Source organism: Sus scrofa, chromosome 1, assembly GCF_054392235.1.
Source record: "Sus scrofa isolate SSC_HxYL_T2T_F1_AM1 chromosome 1, Sscrofa_HxYL_maternal_Yorkshire_Landrace_v2.0, whole genome shotgun sequence".
NCBI classification, from domain to species: domain Eukaryota; kingdom Metazoa; phylum Chordata; class Mammalia; order Artiodactyla; family Suidae; genus Sus; species Sus scrofa.
The window spans coordinates 198,423,272-198,437,118 of record NC_139383.1 but is presented as its reverse complement, the minus strand read 5'-3'; the positions used below and the strand labels follow the sequence as shown (position 1 = coordinate 198,437,118).

Sequence of the window (13,847 nt, the reverse complement as noted above, 5' to 3'; positions counted from 1 at the left end):
AATGATTGATCATACTGACACAATAATTAGAAAATATCCAACATAATATTTCCATGACTTCCTAAGTCTGATATGTTTTAATATAGGAAGAATAATACAAAGGCAATTATCACAGGCTCTCAGAACTACATTTCTACCTAAATGATTTTTTATGACTTTATTAAATACGACAGTATTTTTGCAATTATATTCACAGGAAAAAAGTGCCAGTGTTCTCTGTAACCTTACTGTGTGAGTCTCATCACAATAAAAAGTACTTGTTCACCTTGAGTTGTCAAGTGTAACAAAGATTAACAATTAGATTTTAAGATAACTTTTGGCAGTAACTTTTCACTTAAAGACTTTGTAGGCATAGATTTTTAAAACATAGTGATAGCATTCCAGCTTAAAATAATATGAAGGTATTACATTTTTTCCATTGGAAATCCCAGTACAACTTGGGCCTCTGCATTTACTACTAATTTAAAAACACATCCAAGAAAGCCTTATATTTGTAATCACGGCTCTTAGATGATGAATAAGGAACCCATCAAGGAAAAACTGAAAATAACAGCATTTTTGCATGCACATAAACATATTTTACAATTAAATAAGCCTACATTGTTTTATACTTTTACAATTTAAAAAATTCAGTTTCTTAAAAGACAAGTATCTATGGAATTGTGAAACCTCTGCAGTACTTGAGACATAACTCGGTTTTCCCAATTTGCATTTGGTGCCTTGTCAAGGTTATTTTCATTGACTCTTCCCACCCTAAAAACTAAGGCAAAAGACTTAAAGCCATCTTTCTGTTGTATTAGACCTTTCACCCCTTGCAAGGTAATTCCGAAGTAAACCAGAGAAATAGAAGTGGAGCAACAGTGTGGTATGTAGGTTGATGCTGTCATCAGCATTGCCAGCTTTTTCCCCCTGCACTCTGCTGAATGTGCACTCACACATTCTTTTTTTAAAGTCTATATTAGTGGCAATAGAGCTAGATAACTGATTGTTTTGACTAAATTTAAACATAAAATTCAAGAAATCAGTTTGTGCTTATGTTAAAGGCAAAATTATCATATAATAAGTAGGAAAGGAAATACAATGTGTCTGACATAAGAAGAATTAAGAATAAATGCATTGGAATTCCTGTTGTGGTGCAACGGGATCAGCAGTATCTTGGGAGCACTGGGACACAGGTTCGCCCAGTGTGGCACAGTGGGTTAGGGATCTGGCATTGCCGAAGCTGTGGCTTAGGGCACGACTGCAGCTCTGAATTGATCCCTGGCCCAGGAGCCCTATATGCAGCGGGGCAGCCAAAAATGAAAAAAAAAAAAAAAAAAATAATAATAATAAATGTATCATTCAGCAATATATCAATTCTGTTAAAAGTTTTTCTCAACACATGAAATCAACTCTCATAAAATGATTTAACAAAGGTAGTTTGTCTTGGATTTATTAATAAATGTATTTATCAGACGCTGGGTTAATTCATGAAAAAAAGGGAGTTGGCGTCATTTCTATTTTAAGGTATATTGATACATGTTTTTTCAGATATTACCCATTTCTACTTTTATGGGGTACTCATATAAATTATGAGATCAACCTAGAGGGCTAGCACAAATTCCATAAGAATAAAAACAAGTAACTGCATTTAACCAGTTTTTATCAAATAAATAGATTTTGAAATGATTTCAAAGAATAAGAAAAAGGCCAGATCATGCAAAACCTTTTAGGTCATAAGGAGGAGTCTGGGCTTTATTCTGGTGAGGAAAGAAGTATTTGGAGGGTTTTGAGCAGAGTCATTTTTTTGAGAAGGAGTCAAGATTTGATTAATCTTTTTAAACATCACGCTTGCTCTGGGTGGATAATAAACAATAAGGGAGCAAAAATGAATATGGGAAGACCAGTTCAGAAATTTCTCAGGATAATATTAAAGCTGAAGAATATTAAGCTCAAAAAAATCAACTACACAACTGCAGAAGGTAGAAAACTTAGCTTGATAACAAGCTGCTGAAAAAATATCTTGGTTTGTTTTATTAGAGCCCTGAAAACCACAGCATTAAGCTACAGGTTTTTTTTTTTGTTTTTTTGTTTTCTGTCTTTTTGCCATTTCTTGGGCTGCTCCTACGGCATGTGGAGTTTCCCAGGCTAGGGGTCTATTCGGAGCTGCAGCCGCCAGCCTATGCCAGAGCCACAGCAACGTGGGATCCAAGCCTCGTCTGCAACCTACACCACAGCTCACAGCAACGCTGGATCCTTAACCCACTGAGCAAGGCCAGGGACCAAACCTGCAACCTCATGGTTCCTAGTCGGATTCGTTCACCACTGCGCCACGACGGGAACTCCAAGCTACAGTTTTTAATAACTTCTGTGAACACTGAGTTAAAGAGTAGTGAGGTTACTTAACCTCTCTGAGCCTCAGTTTTCTTATTTGTAAAATAAAAACGACAACAATAATAAAAAACATCCTTATATACAAGTATGCTGTGAGAATGAAAGCTACAATACGTGAGTTTTTTGTCAGCTCTAAAGCATTTGACAAATGTTGGTTTCATTGTAGATTTGAAGGAAAAGACAGATCTACCGCACTTAGCAGTGTTTAGGTTCTAGATCATGTTCTATCCTTGTGTAACTCTATGCAAGATATATTGACTAGAGTATGATCAAACTTGTAGAGCTTGGAAATAATATATAAGGAACAGTAAGATAGCATGCAGACCTTGGGTTACGATTGCTCTCATCAAACATTCAAAAGATTGTTCCATTGAAAGACTTGTTTCTAACACCCAACAGGACGGAACTGGAACCAATGAGTGGGAAGTTATGGACAGGCAAATGTTAACTCAGAAAGAATAATTAGTGCTTTCCATCCATAAAATGTACAGCAAATAAGGGTGTCTGCTGATATCATGAAATGACCATCTGTTGGATCCAATATTCCTTTTGCTGGCTCTCTCTTTCTTTGTCTTTAAATCCCGAAGGTGTCTAAGACTGTAATGCTGAGATGCTTCCCTACCCTTTCTGTACTCAATCCTTAGGTGATATCCTTCATACCCACAACTTTAAATATCAGCTATACTGTCAATACTCACATTTATTTCTCCAGTCGCAACCTCTTCCCTGAGCTTTAATAACAAACTATCTACTTGATTTCTTCACTTAGAGATCTATTAGACTTCTCAAACTTTGTCATTCTCAATGACTGATTTTTTTCCCCTCTGTCTTCTTAATCTTAATAGCACTATTATTCATCCAATAACTTTCAGACCAGAAATCCTTGGCTCTGCTTTCAATTACGCTCCACATTTAATCCACCCTAATAAGTGATTTTTTGAAATAAACTTATTCCTCAACTCTATTAGATATATACCATCAATCCCTAGCCTGAGCCTGACCACTGTGATACTTCCACCAGGGCCCAAGCCACTGCCGCCTCTGACCTGGAAGACTGCAAGTCTTCCAACTGGTCTCCCGCTTCCAGTTTCATCTCCCTATGGTCTGTTCTCCACCAAGAAGCCAGGGGAAGCTTTTAAAAAATGCAGATTGGAGTTTGCCATCCCCCAGCTCAAACACTCCACCAGATTCTCATCACACTCAGAAGGAAATCCAAATTCCCTTCAAGAGCCTGCAGGGCTTTCCAAGAACTGCTGCCTACCTCACATCTCATTTCCTACCACAGCTCCCTTGCACACTCCCCTCCTGCCACACTGCCCTTCCATGCTGTTCCTCGGGCATGACAAGTTCAATTCCCACCTTAAAACCTTCATTCTTCCTGCTTTTTCTAGATAGAATACTCTTCCCCTACTTTTCTATATGGAATCTTGTTTGCAAGATTTCCCCTTCCCTTCATTCTCTGTGGAAATGCCACTCCTTCAGAGAGGGCTTCCCTAACCAAATAATCTGAAGGCGAAAACCACTTACCTTGCTTCCTTCACTATTCATCACCCTGCTTTATGCTCCTTTCATTGACACTAGCAGAGATGCACATTGATATAGACATTATTTTTAAAATAAGTAAAGCAGGAGTTCCCTTCTTGGCTCAGCAGAAATGAATCTGACTAGTATCTATGAGGACGAGGGTTTGATCCCTGGCCTTACTTGGTGAGTCAAGGATCCAGCATTGCTGTGAGTGGTGGTGTAGGTCGCAGACATGGCTCGGAACTGGTGTGGCTGTGGCTGTGGTGTAGGCCAGTGGCTATAGCTCGGTTTCAACCCCTAGCCTGGGAACCTCCCTGTGCTGTGGGGTGCGGCCCTAAAAAGACAAAATAAATAAATAAGTAAAGCAATACCTCCTTAAAATGTTTTGCTTTTTATTTGGAAAGAATTTCGAACTTGGAGAAAAGTTACAAGGATAGTATAAAACACACCTATATTTCATTCACCTGGATTCACAATTAACTCTTCCCCCAGGCTCTATGTTGGTGTGCTATTTTGCCATGACTACATTCAAGTTATGTGCTCAGATAACCCATCTGGAGGCATACAGTATTCGTCTGCTCCTCTGTGGTCATACTAATTTTGATTGCCCAATCAGGGCACTGCCTTCTGTTTTCCCTTTCAACTAAACAAACCAATCTGTGAAGAGACACTTCAAGACCATGCAAATATCCCATTCCTCATTAAAATTTCCCTCTACATGTAGCATTTGCTGACAATTTGTGCCCGATCTAATCTTTGCTAGGATGGTCACAAAATGCTGACTTCCCAACACTCCACATTTGCCTGCTGACACTTGACATTCTTCTGTAAATCCTCTTTTTTTTTTTTTTTTTTTTTTTTGTCTTTTGTCTTTTTAGGGCCACACTTGCAGCATATGGAGGTTCCCAGTCTAGCGGTCAAATCAGAGCTGCAGCTGCCAGCCTACACCACAGCCACAGCAACTCGAGATCCAAGTCGCACCTGTGACCTACACCACAGCTCATGGCAAGGCCGGATCCTTAACCCACTGAGCGAGGCCAGGGATTGAACCCTAGTTCCCAAAGATACTAGTTGGGTTCATTAACCACTGAGCCACAATGGGAATTCCCAATGTAAACCCTCTCTGTTTTTCACGGCACTTAACATAATCTGAAATTGCTGTAAATTAACTTGTTTTTTCCTACCATATGGACAAGGATGTAACTCTGTGAAACCAAGATTTCACCTGTTTACTACAGTAACCCCAAGTTTTTCAACAGTGCCTGGCAGACACCAACTACTCAAGAATAAATGAATGAATAGAAAAAGAAGAGTTCCCATCATAGCTCACTGGGTTAAAGACCCGATAGTGTTCTATGAGGATTCAGGTTCAAGCCCTGGCCTCACTCAGTGGGTTAAGGAACCAGCATTGCTATAAACTGCAGGATAGGCTGCAGATGCAGCTGGGATCTGGTGTTGCTGTGGCTGTGGTGTAGGCCAGCAGCTACAGCTCTGACCCCTAGCATGGCAACTTCCATATGCTGCAGGTGTGGCAAGAGAGAAAGAAAGAAAGAGAGAGAGAGAGAGAGAGAGAAAGAGAGAAAGAAAGGAAGGAAGGGAGAAGAGAGGAAAAAAGAAAAAGAAAGAAAACTGTCAATAAAGCCCCTACACTTGATGGGAGAACAGGACCACCTAATACATTTGATTCAGTAAACATTTACTGGAAACCTACCATTTAAGATGCTGTGCCAGACTGAAGTGGTACAGAGATGAATGAAAAAGGTTGTGTAAGAAGGCAGGCAGAGGGCAGTTCTAAGTGAAGACACTGAGAAAGGCGTGGGTTGGGGAAACTCAGGAGATACTGGTACACGTAACAGGATGAGGATTGAGAAGAAATAAAATTATTATATGCATGTGGCTACAAGTGACCTGAGGACTCATCAAGCCCAACCCTCATGCTGTGCACGAGAGTAAGTGATCCCGCTTATTCCATACCCACTCCCCGGCCCCCATGCTCTCGCCCCCTCTCCCCTTTCCCTTTCCCCTCTCATTTACCCCCACCTTTTCCCTTCTTTCTATACCCTCCCTTCCTTACTCTTCACTTACTCTTTTCCTCCCTCAGGTTTCTCTCTCCCTCTGTCAACTGTAGAAAGAGATGGGATCAAGGGTGCAAGTGGGAAAATAACCCTTAGAGAGGTAAAAAACACAGCTCTTTCTTCAACCCAAGAGGAAAAAAGAATGAAGGATTAATGTAGAGCCATAAGAAGCTGGGGCTAGAGTAGCTATAAATGTTCACATTTGAAAAAGTAAAATTTAGAAAAGCAAAAGCATATATTAAAAGAGAATTGAGGGGATAAAACTGAGGTTAAGGGTTTTGCAAGAAGGGCTGGAGTAGGTGCTATTTGGGAACTAAAATCAATATGAAATTAATAAAAGAATTACTGGGGAACAGCCAAAGTCCACTTCCAAGCCCCATAGCACAGTTTGCTAACAGGTTATAATTGCACAAATTACATCATCATCCACCAGGATTTTATGACCAGGGAACAAAAATCAGACACCCCTGGGGTAGGAGGAATCCAGAATGGAGATTAGCACAGATCAAAGAGAAAGGGAAGTCTGGACATTGATAACACAGTACTTAATGGGTTAACCATATGGGTCAGGCAAGACATGGGGCTCCAAGAATGGCCAGATAAGAGAAATAGGACTGAGTAAATGGAGGTCCCAGTACAGGTGGGAGAAAGAATCCATGACTGACGTACTAACTACCCCACAATATCTGCTTCCTATCCCATTACCCAAATCAGCCCAGTTAAGGAAAGGAAGAGAAAAGAAGTATTAAGCTGTATAATGAGTGAGACAACTATATCCATGCATACACCGAGGAGCACAGCTGCTCATTATTTCCCAGAACATAGGTTCTTCCAAAAATTAAGGTTTCCAAGGAGAAAAGAAAATCTAAAGAAGCTGAAAGACAACAGAAAGCCATCTGAGGAAAAGTAGTTCCAGCTAATTAACACCCTACCACTTCTGAACATTATCTAAGTCCAGTTCTTCATCTTTTCTGCTCCTTAAAGGAGAGGACCCCATGTAGGAAACGCAAGGAGGAGAGACAGTAACTTGAGTTCTCCCTAGATCAGATACTGCCAGCAACGAGAACTCTAAGACAATCCATTTTTTTTTTTTTTAAGAGTCCACATATAAGTGAGGGGGATAGAATGAACTTCTTTGCAGAACAGATAATGACTCACACAGACTTTCAAAAACGTATGGTTTCTAAAGGAGACAGGTTGGGGGTGGGGATGGGCTGGGGGTTTGGGATGGAAAAGCTATAAAATTGGGTTTTGACGACTGTTGTACAATTATAAATATAATAAAATTCTTTGAGTAAAAAAATAAAAAAATAAAAATTTTAAAAAGACAATCCTCTTAGTGTATCTTCTCTTTAAAGAGACATAATAAACCCTGTTCAAAATCAATAAAACGCCTAGAGCACTTCACAGTCCTAAGCACCTGAGCTTTAATTTGTATCTCCCATCTCTCAACAGTGTCTATGACTCTCATTTCCACTTTATTTCTAAATCACCACAAGTCTGTTTTGGTAGAATATGTCTACCTTTAGGCCTGAATTACATGTTTATATATGAATTACATGGTTTAAAATATGGCTTTCACTTCACCAATGTTATTTGTTTTTCCTGTTGCAAAGAACAATCCTGAGAGATTTTTCCCATTTATAATTTTTTGATGATTTTTAAATAAAGCTAATAGATTAAGCCTACCTAAATGATGTTAGACCTTTGTTTAGGGTGTGAGTGGGGAAAAGGCTGAGCCCAAAGGCCAAAATTGAGGGGCATTTTACGTAAGTAAAATATTATCCTATACAACATCAATAATAAGCGATATTAGTGATAAAAAGCAAAATTATTACGGGTAAGAAACTTAAAGTGCTAACTTTTCTACATAATAAAATATGTAAGAAGAATCAGAAGGAGAAAAAATATGTTTACCAAAGGCATATGAGGAAGGTTACTCAAAATGACAATGAGATTGTGTTGCCTTTTGCCATTGGAGTTACAGGGTTTTTTCTCCTAAGAAATTTAATCATTTTTAATACCTTTATGCATACCCAATACCGCTTCTAATTTTAACCCTTACCTTTAATCAGGATGCCACAGGTCATACATGATTATTGAGCTACAGAGTTATCAGTTTATCTCCTGGATTTAAAAACCAGAGAATTGCTAACACAATGCAATTTACTAAAATACCCACTTGTCAATAGATAGGCTTATAGATAGGAAATAACCCTGGCTAATAAGTATCACAATTTTTAGTTGTCTAACACGCAAATCAATAAAAAATTTTGTAAAAGAATCCAAGCTGTTTAATAAATTACCTTAAACTTTGTGTTCAAAGTCAATTTATCACCTAACACCATACAGAGCATGTACCATCTCTAGCATTTTTCTCACAATATCCTTAAAGCTCAGAACCAACACAGATTCAATGCCTATCTGTTAAAGAAGAGCTGATCACAACATGAGTATTCAAAAAGGAGAGGTGTTCCAGAGACAGTCATGATAATAAGAGCTAATATTTTCATAGCTCTCAGTATGATCCAAGGCCTATTCTAAGTGTATTATGTGTCTTTAACTAGAACACCAATCTTATGGAACAGGTACTACATTACAGAGGAGAAAAGCACAGAAAGGTTAAGTATCTTGCCCAAGGTCACCAGCAAGTGAATAGTGAGTGGAGTTAGGATTTGAACCCAGCAGTCTGACTCCACAGTACAAGTTCTGTGCTGTAGTGTGTCTAATTCTAAAGGAGAAGAGATACCAGCATAAGCATCGGAATGGACATTAACCAATGTTTCACAAAGGGTAGACCTCCTCCTGCTCCATCAGAATGACTGGGGATGCTAGCTTAACATTCAGATTCCCAGGCCCATCTCAGGCAAACAGAGTTTCAGGGTAAAGTTGGGGATCTGAATTTTGTTTTGTTTTTTTTTTTGTCATGTCTGCAGCATGTGGAAGTACCCAGGCCAGGGATTGAACCTGCACCACAGTAGTGACCAGAGCCACAGCAGTGACAATGCTGGATCCTAATCTGCTGAGCCACCAGGGAACTCTGGGGGGATCTGCATTTTAAATTAGAAATACAAGAGAAGTCAAAGTTTGAGAGACACTGTATTAGAGACTAACAAACAATCCAGTGCATCCTACAAGTATCCTAAGTCTGTATAACATCTCTGTTCTAATTCATTCTAAATTGAAATAATCAAGCTTTTCTTTTACTTACAGGAGAGCTAGGTTAGTAGAATAATCCACTGTTATCCTGGGTGAAATAATCTATCTAATTTGTATTTTAGCTATATAAAATGAAATTCACTAAAAAATTTAAATGATTATTACATTTATTGGAAGAAAAGCATCTGCAGTTAGTTTTATTTGGAGGAAGGCAGTTAAGTATAATAGAAATATTACTACACTAGGAGTAAGAAGATCAGATGCTACCACTAATCTGAATTATGACCTTTGGTTTTTGGAGCAGAGGGATCATCTCCAGTTCAACAGACCCAAAGGTCATAATTCTGATCTTCTTACTCCTAGTTTAGTATTTCATTGCTATTAAAATACAAAGATATTATCAAATCTACACTTAGCCTCTGTGATTATTTTGGAAGGTTAAACTTTGTCTCATGGCTATTGAATAAAAATGCTACTATGTTTAATGAACAGTTTAAATTATATTTTGCATAAATTAATTTCTATAAAAAAACTTTTTGTAAAAATTATAAAAACTTTAAAGTCAGGGTCAGGAAATCTGGCTAAGAATGATGAAAGGGAGTTCCCGTCGTGGCGCAGTGGTTAACGAATCCGACTAGGAACCATGAGGTTGCGGGTTCGGTCCCTGCCCTTGCTCAGTGGGTTAACGATCCGGCGTTGCCGTGAGCTGTGGTGTAGGTTGCAGACGCGGCTCGGGTCACGCGTTGCTGTGGCTCTGGCGTAGGCCGGTGGCTACAGCTCCGATTAGACCCCTAGTCTGGGAACCTCCATATGCCGCAGAAGCGGCCGAAAGAAATAGCAAAAAGACCAAAAAAAAAAAAAAAAAAAAAAAAAAAGAATGATGAAAGGATTGCAGAGATTCTGGAATACTGGCAAATCTTCAAAAGAATCCTAGAATACACCTTTGGTGAGATAGGTTTAATATCAAAGACAAGAAAAATCTAAGCACTCCATATACAGTGTATAATTTATTCTCTAACAGTAAGGAAATTAAATGATTACCACAACTAAAATACTCCTACATAGAAAAGGATATTACTTTTATCACCAAGTAAAATGTTATAGAAATCCCTGAATAATTTTGTGTCTTTTTAAAGATTTTCCATATCAATCCTCTAAGCATTTTGCTCATTTAAGGAATAGCTTTAATTATGCATATTTATCTCCTAGAGTTTATGTATCTATTTAGGCTGCACTTGAGGCATATGGAAGTTCCTGGGCCAGGGATCAAATTCTAGCTGCAACTGTGACCTCCCTAACCCACTGTGCTACAGCAGGAATGCCTGTATTTTTACTTTTTTTTAAATCAAAGGTGTAAATCCTTTCTTGTAGGAATAAATAGTGGAAATAATCATCTATGTTAAAAACCTATTAGCGTGCCAGAAGAGTGTCTTTTCTCATGTGGCTTAAGCCCCCACCTCCATACAAACATCCTCATGTAAAAGGTAAGAAATGTATATACACAATCAGCAAGTTGACCTAACACACTTGCTGCCACATGTTTATTTTTCGGCACTGTAAGAAAAAAGTGACAATTTGACAGTATGATTACATAAAGATGTTTGTCTTCTTGTATTTAATCGTATTCTAACAAATTATTTCTAAGACACAGTGTTTTAAAGAAATTATTCTTCTCAAACTACCCCTTTCTTCTTATCCATTGAGAGCAGATGTTTGTTTTACTCCTTTCTCTGGCTCCAAAGCACCTTCTATAGTCCTTTATACAAAAAGGATGCTAAAACAACTGACCTAAAAATGGATGTACAATGGAACATTATTGAACCACAAAGAGAAATGAAGTAATGACTTTTACTACAACATGAATGAACCCTGAAAACATGTTAAGTGAAAGAAGCCAGACAAAAAGCGCATACTGTATGATTCCTACATGAAATGTGCAGAGTAGGTAAATCCATGGTGATAGAATGTAGACCAGTAGTTCTCAGGAACTGGGTTGGGCAGAGGGGAAAATTGAGAGTAAATATTAATAGGCTTCTTTTTGGGGTAAAGAAAATTTTCTGCAATTTCCATGGCTTTTTGAAAATATTAAAAAAAAGAAAACACTGAATTGTATAATACAAAAGGGAAAGTTTTGTGATATATGAATTATATCTCATTTTTAAAAAAGAATGAATGGGGGAGTTCCTGTCATGGCTCAGCAGAAAGGAATCTGACTAGTAACCATGCAGATGTAGGTTCAATCCCTGGCATTGCTCAGTGGGTTAAGGATCTGGCATTGCCATGAGCTGTGGCGTAGGTCAAAGATTTGGCTAGGCTGTGGTGTAGGCTGGCAGCTTCAGCTCCGATTTGACCCCTAGCCTGGGAACCTCCACATGCCACAGATGTGGCCCTAAAAAGACAAAACAAAACAAAACAAAAAAAACTTCCCACTAACATGTAACCTCATTTAATTTTCTCTACCCTTAGGCATATTCTTGGCAGTCCCTTCACCTTGCCTTATATGTCCTCAAAGAATGAAAAAAATTAATACTAAAAAAGAAATCACAAACTCTTAAGGAAACGACATAGTCTTTTAGAAAAGCAAGTAAAAATGACTTTGGCTTATTTTACCATGGCTGTTTACATCATGTAAACATTCAAAAATATCAGTAACTGGGGAGAGAGGACAAGATGGCAGAGGAGTAGGAGGACACGCTTGCCCTCTCCCACAAACACAACAAAAAAAGCACATCTACAGAATAAATGACTCGCACAGAACAGCAACCAATCGCTGGCAGAGGAACCTAAACTCCAATAACGGCAAGAAGTTCGTGACATTACTGGGCAGAACGGGAGAAAAGAGGAGAGTGAGAGAAGGTGAATCCGAGCGGGACGGGCACTCCCGAAAGGAAACTGTGGAGGAGAAAGGGTTCCCGCACCCTGGAAAGTCACCTACCGGGGGAAAGATCAAACAAACCGGAGAAATCTCCAGATGCAGAGAAGAGTGTAGCAGTAAGTTGGAGTACGGAAAAGCCGATCAAGAACCCAATGGACCATCTGAACTATGGGCACAGTCACCAAAAATTGAGACGCCTGGGTGGGGGCTGGGCACCGAGACCTCGGCTCCAGAGGTTAGTCCCCGGGAAAGGGCCGGGGGATGCCTGGGTGGGGGCTGGGCGCCGAGACCTCGGTCCAGGAGGTTAGTCCCCGGGCTGGGGGGGCGGGGCGGAGCAGAAACTGCTTGGGAGGTCTAGAAACCATTTGATGGGGCAGAGACTGCCTGGGAGACTAGAAAACAAAGCTGTCGCAGAGGAAGGGAACAATACTCTAGGGGTGGGGAAGTGGAAAGCTGCATCAGAGGGAACCTGGGAGAAGAGCCTGGTCTGCGCCCCTGCTGGGGAGGGGAGAGAAGAAGGGGTGGGTCCCCATAGAATACCCCCCATGCCACAGCAAGCTTACAGGCCCGCTAGCTAGCAGAAAGCTGTGCTTCCCAGTGCATTCCCTCCCCCGACCCCCGCCACCCCCTACGCTCTCACGGACCTGGGGCTGCCTGCCATCCAGGAGGGCTGGCCTCAACAATTGCCTGAAGCCTACCACCGCAGGGGCTGTCCCTGCACAGGCCTGCTTGCCCTTTGGAGGGGCTACACTTCCGCAGAGAAAAGGCCTGCAGCCCAGAAAAGCTAGAACAAGCCTAGCCAGGCCGTGAATAGATCGGCCTAATTCTCCGACGGTTTTTCTGAGTCGGGCTGCCCCGGGGAGGAGCCTCTTGGGTCTCCAACGGCCCTACTACCCGCCCAAGCCCCCAGGGGGTGCTGAGACCTAGTGGACCAGCTGCATAGGACTGCCAGCTCCAGGCAGGACCCCCTGCAGCCCAGAAAAGCTGCAACAAGCCTGGCTGAGTCAGGAAAAGAGATCAGATGGTCTTTCTGAGTCGGGCTGCCCTGGGGAGGAGCCTCTTGGGTTTCCAGTGGCCCTGCTACCCGCCCAAGCCCCCAGGGGGTGCCCCACTCCCGCAGAATAGCTGCTCAGCACCACCAGCCCCCTGGAAGAGCCCCTGCAGCCCAGAAAAACTGCAACAAGCTCAGCCAGACTGTGAAAAGATCCGACTACATTCTCAGGCTGTCCTTCTGAGTTGGGCTGCCCTAGGGAAGAGCCTCTTAGGTTCTCAGTGACCCAGATAGCTGCTCCAGCCCCCAGGGGGTGCTGAACCCTGAGGAGCAGCTGCCCAACACCGCCAACCCCCTGCAAGAACCCCACAGCCTAAAAACACCAGAGCAAGCTCTGCATGACCAAGTGAAATCTGCTACCATCGTGGGGTGGACCTCCCAGTCCTGTCTGCCCTCAGGAAGTCCTCCTTTGCGTCAAAGAAACACTGTTAGCCCCATCAACACTCCAGAAAAGCCACACTGCCTCAAAAAAGATTGACCAACAACGCCAGCCCTCAGGAAATATTCCACGGCAGTGACAAGGCAAACACTGTCTGATCACGGAGAGTACAACTCCCTCAGGAGAAAGAAAACAACAAGCAAGATGAAGAAGCTGAGAAACCACCCCCAGTCAAACCAACAGGAGAACTCACCTAAAACAGTCAACAATGAAACAGATCTCTGCAGTCAGACAGACCTGGAGTTCAAAAGAGAAATAGTGAAAATACTGAAGGAATTAAGAGAAGATATGAATAGTAATGCAGATACCCTCAGAAAGGAACTAGAAAATATAAGGAGGAGGCAAGAAAAA

The 13,847-nt window shown here is 41.0% G+C and overlaps 1 protein-coding gene and 1 long non-coding RNA gene across 18 annotated transcripts in view; both read right to left on the bottom strand.

The window, feature by feature from the left end:
• Positions 1-13,847, bottom strand: part of KIAA0586 — a 167,523-nt gene that overhangs the window by 20,361 nt on the left and 133,315 nt on the right. The window lies entirely within an intron of this gene.
• Positions 7,450-11,995, bottom strand: LOC146406947 (uncharacterized). The gene is made up of 2 exons (XR_014819853.1): positions 10,589-11,995; positions 7,450-9,935 (listed from the first exon to the last, which is right to left on the bottom strand). It is a non-coding gene; the product is annotated as an uncharacterized LOC146406947 (long non-coding RNA).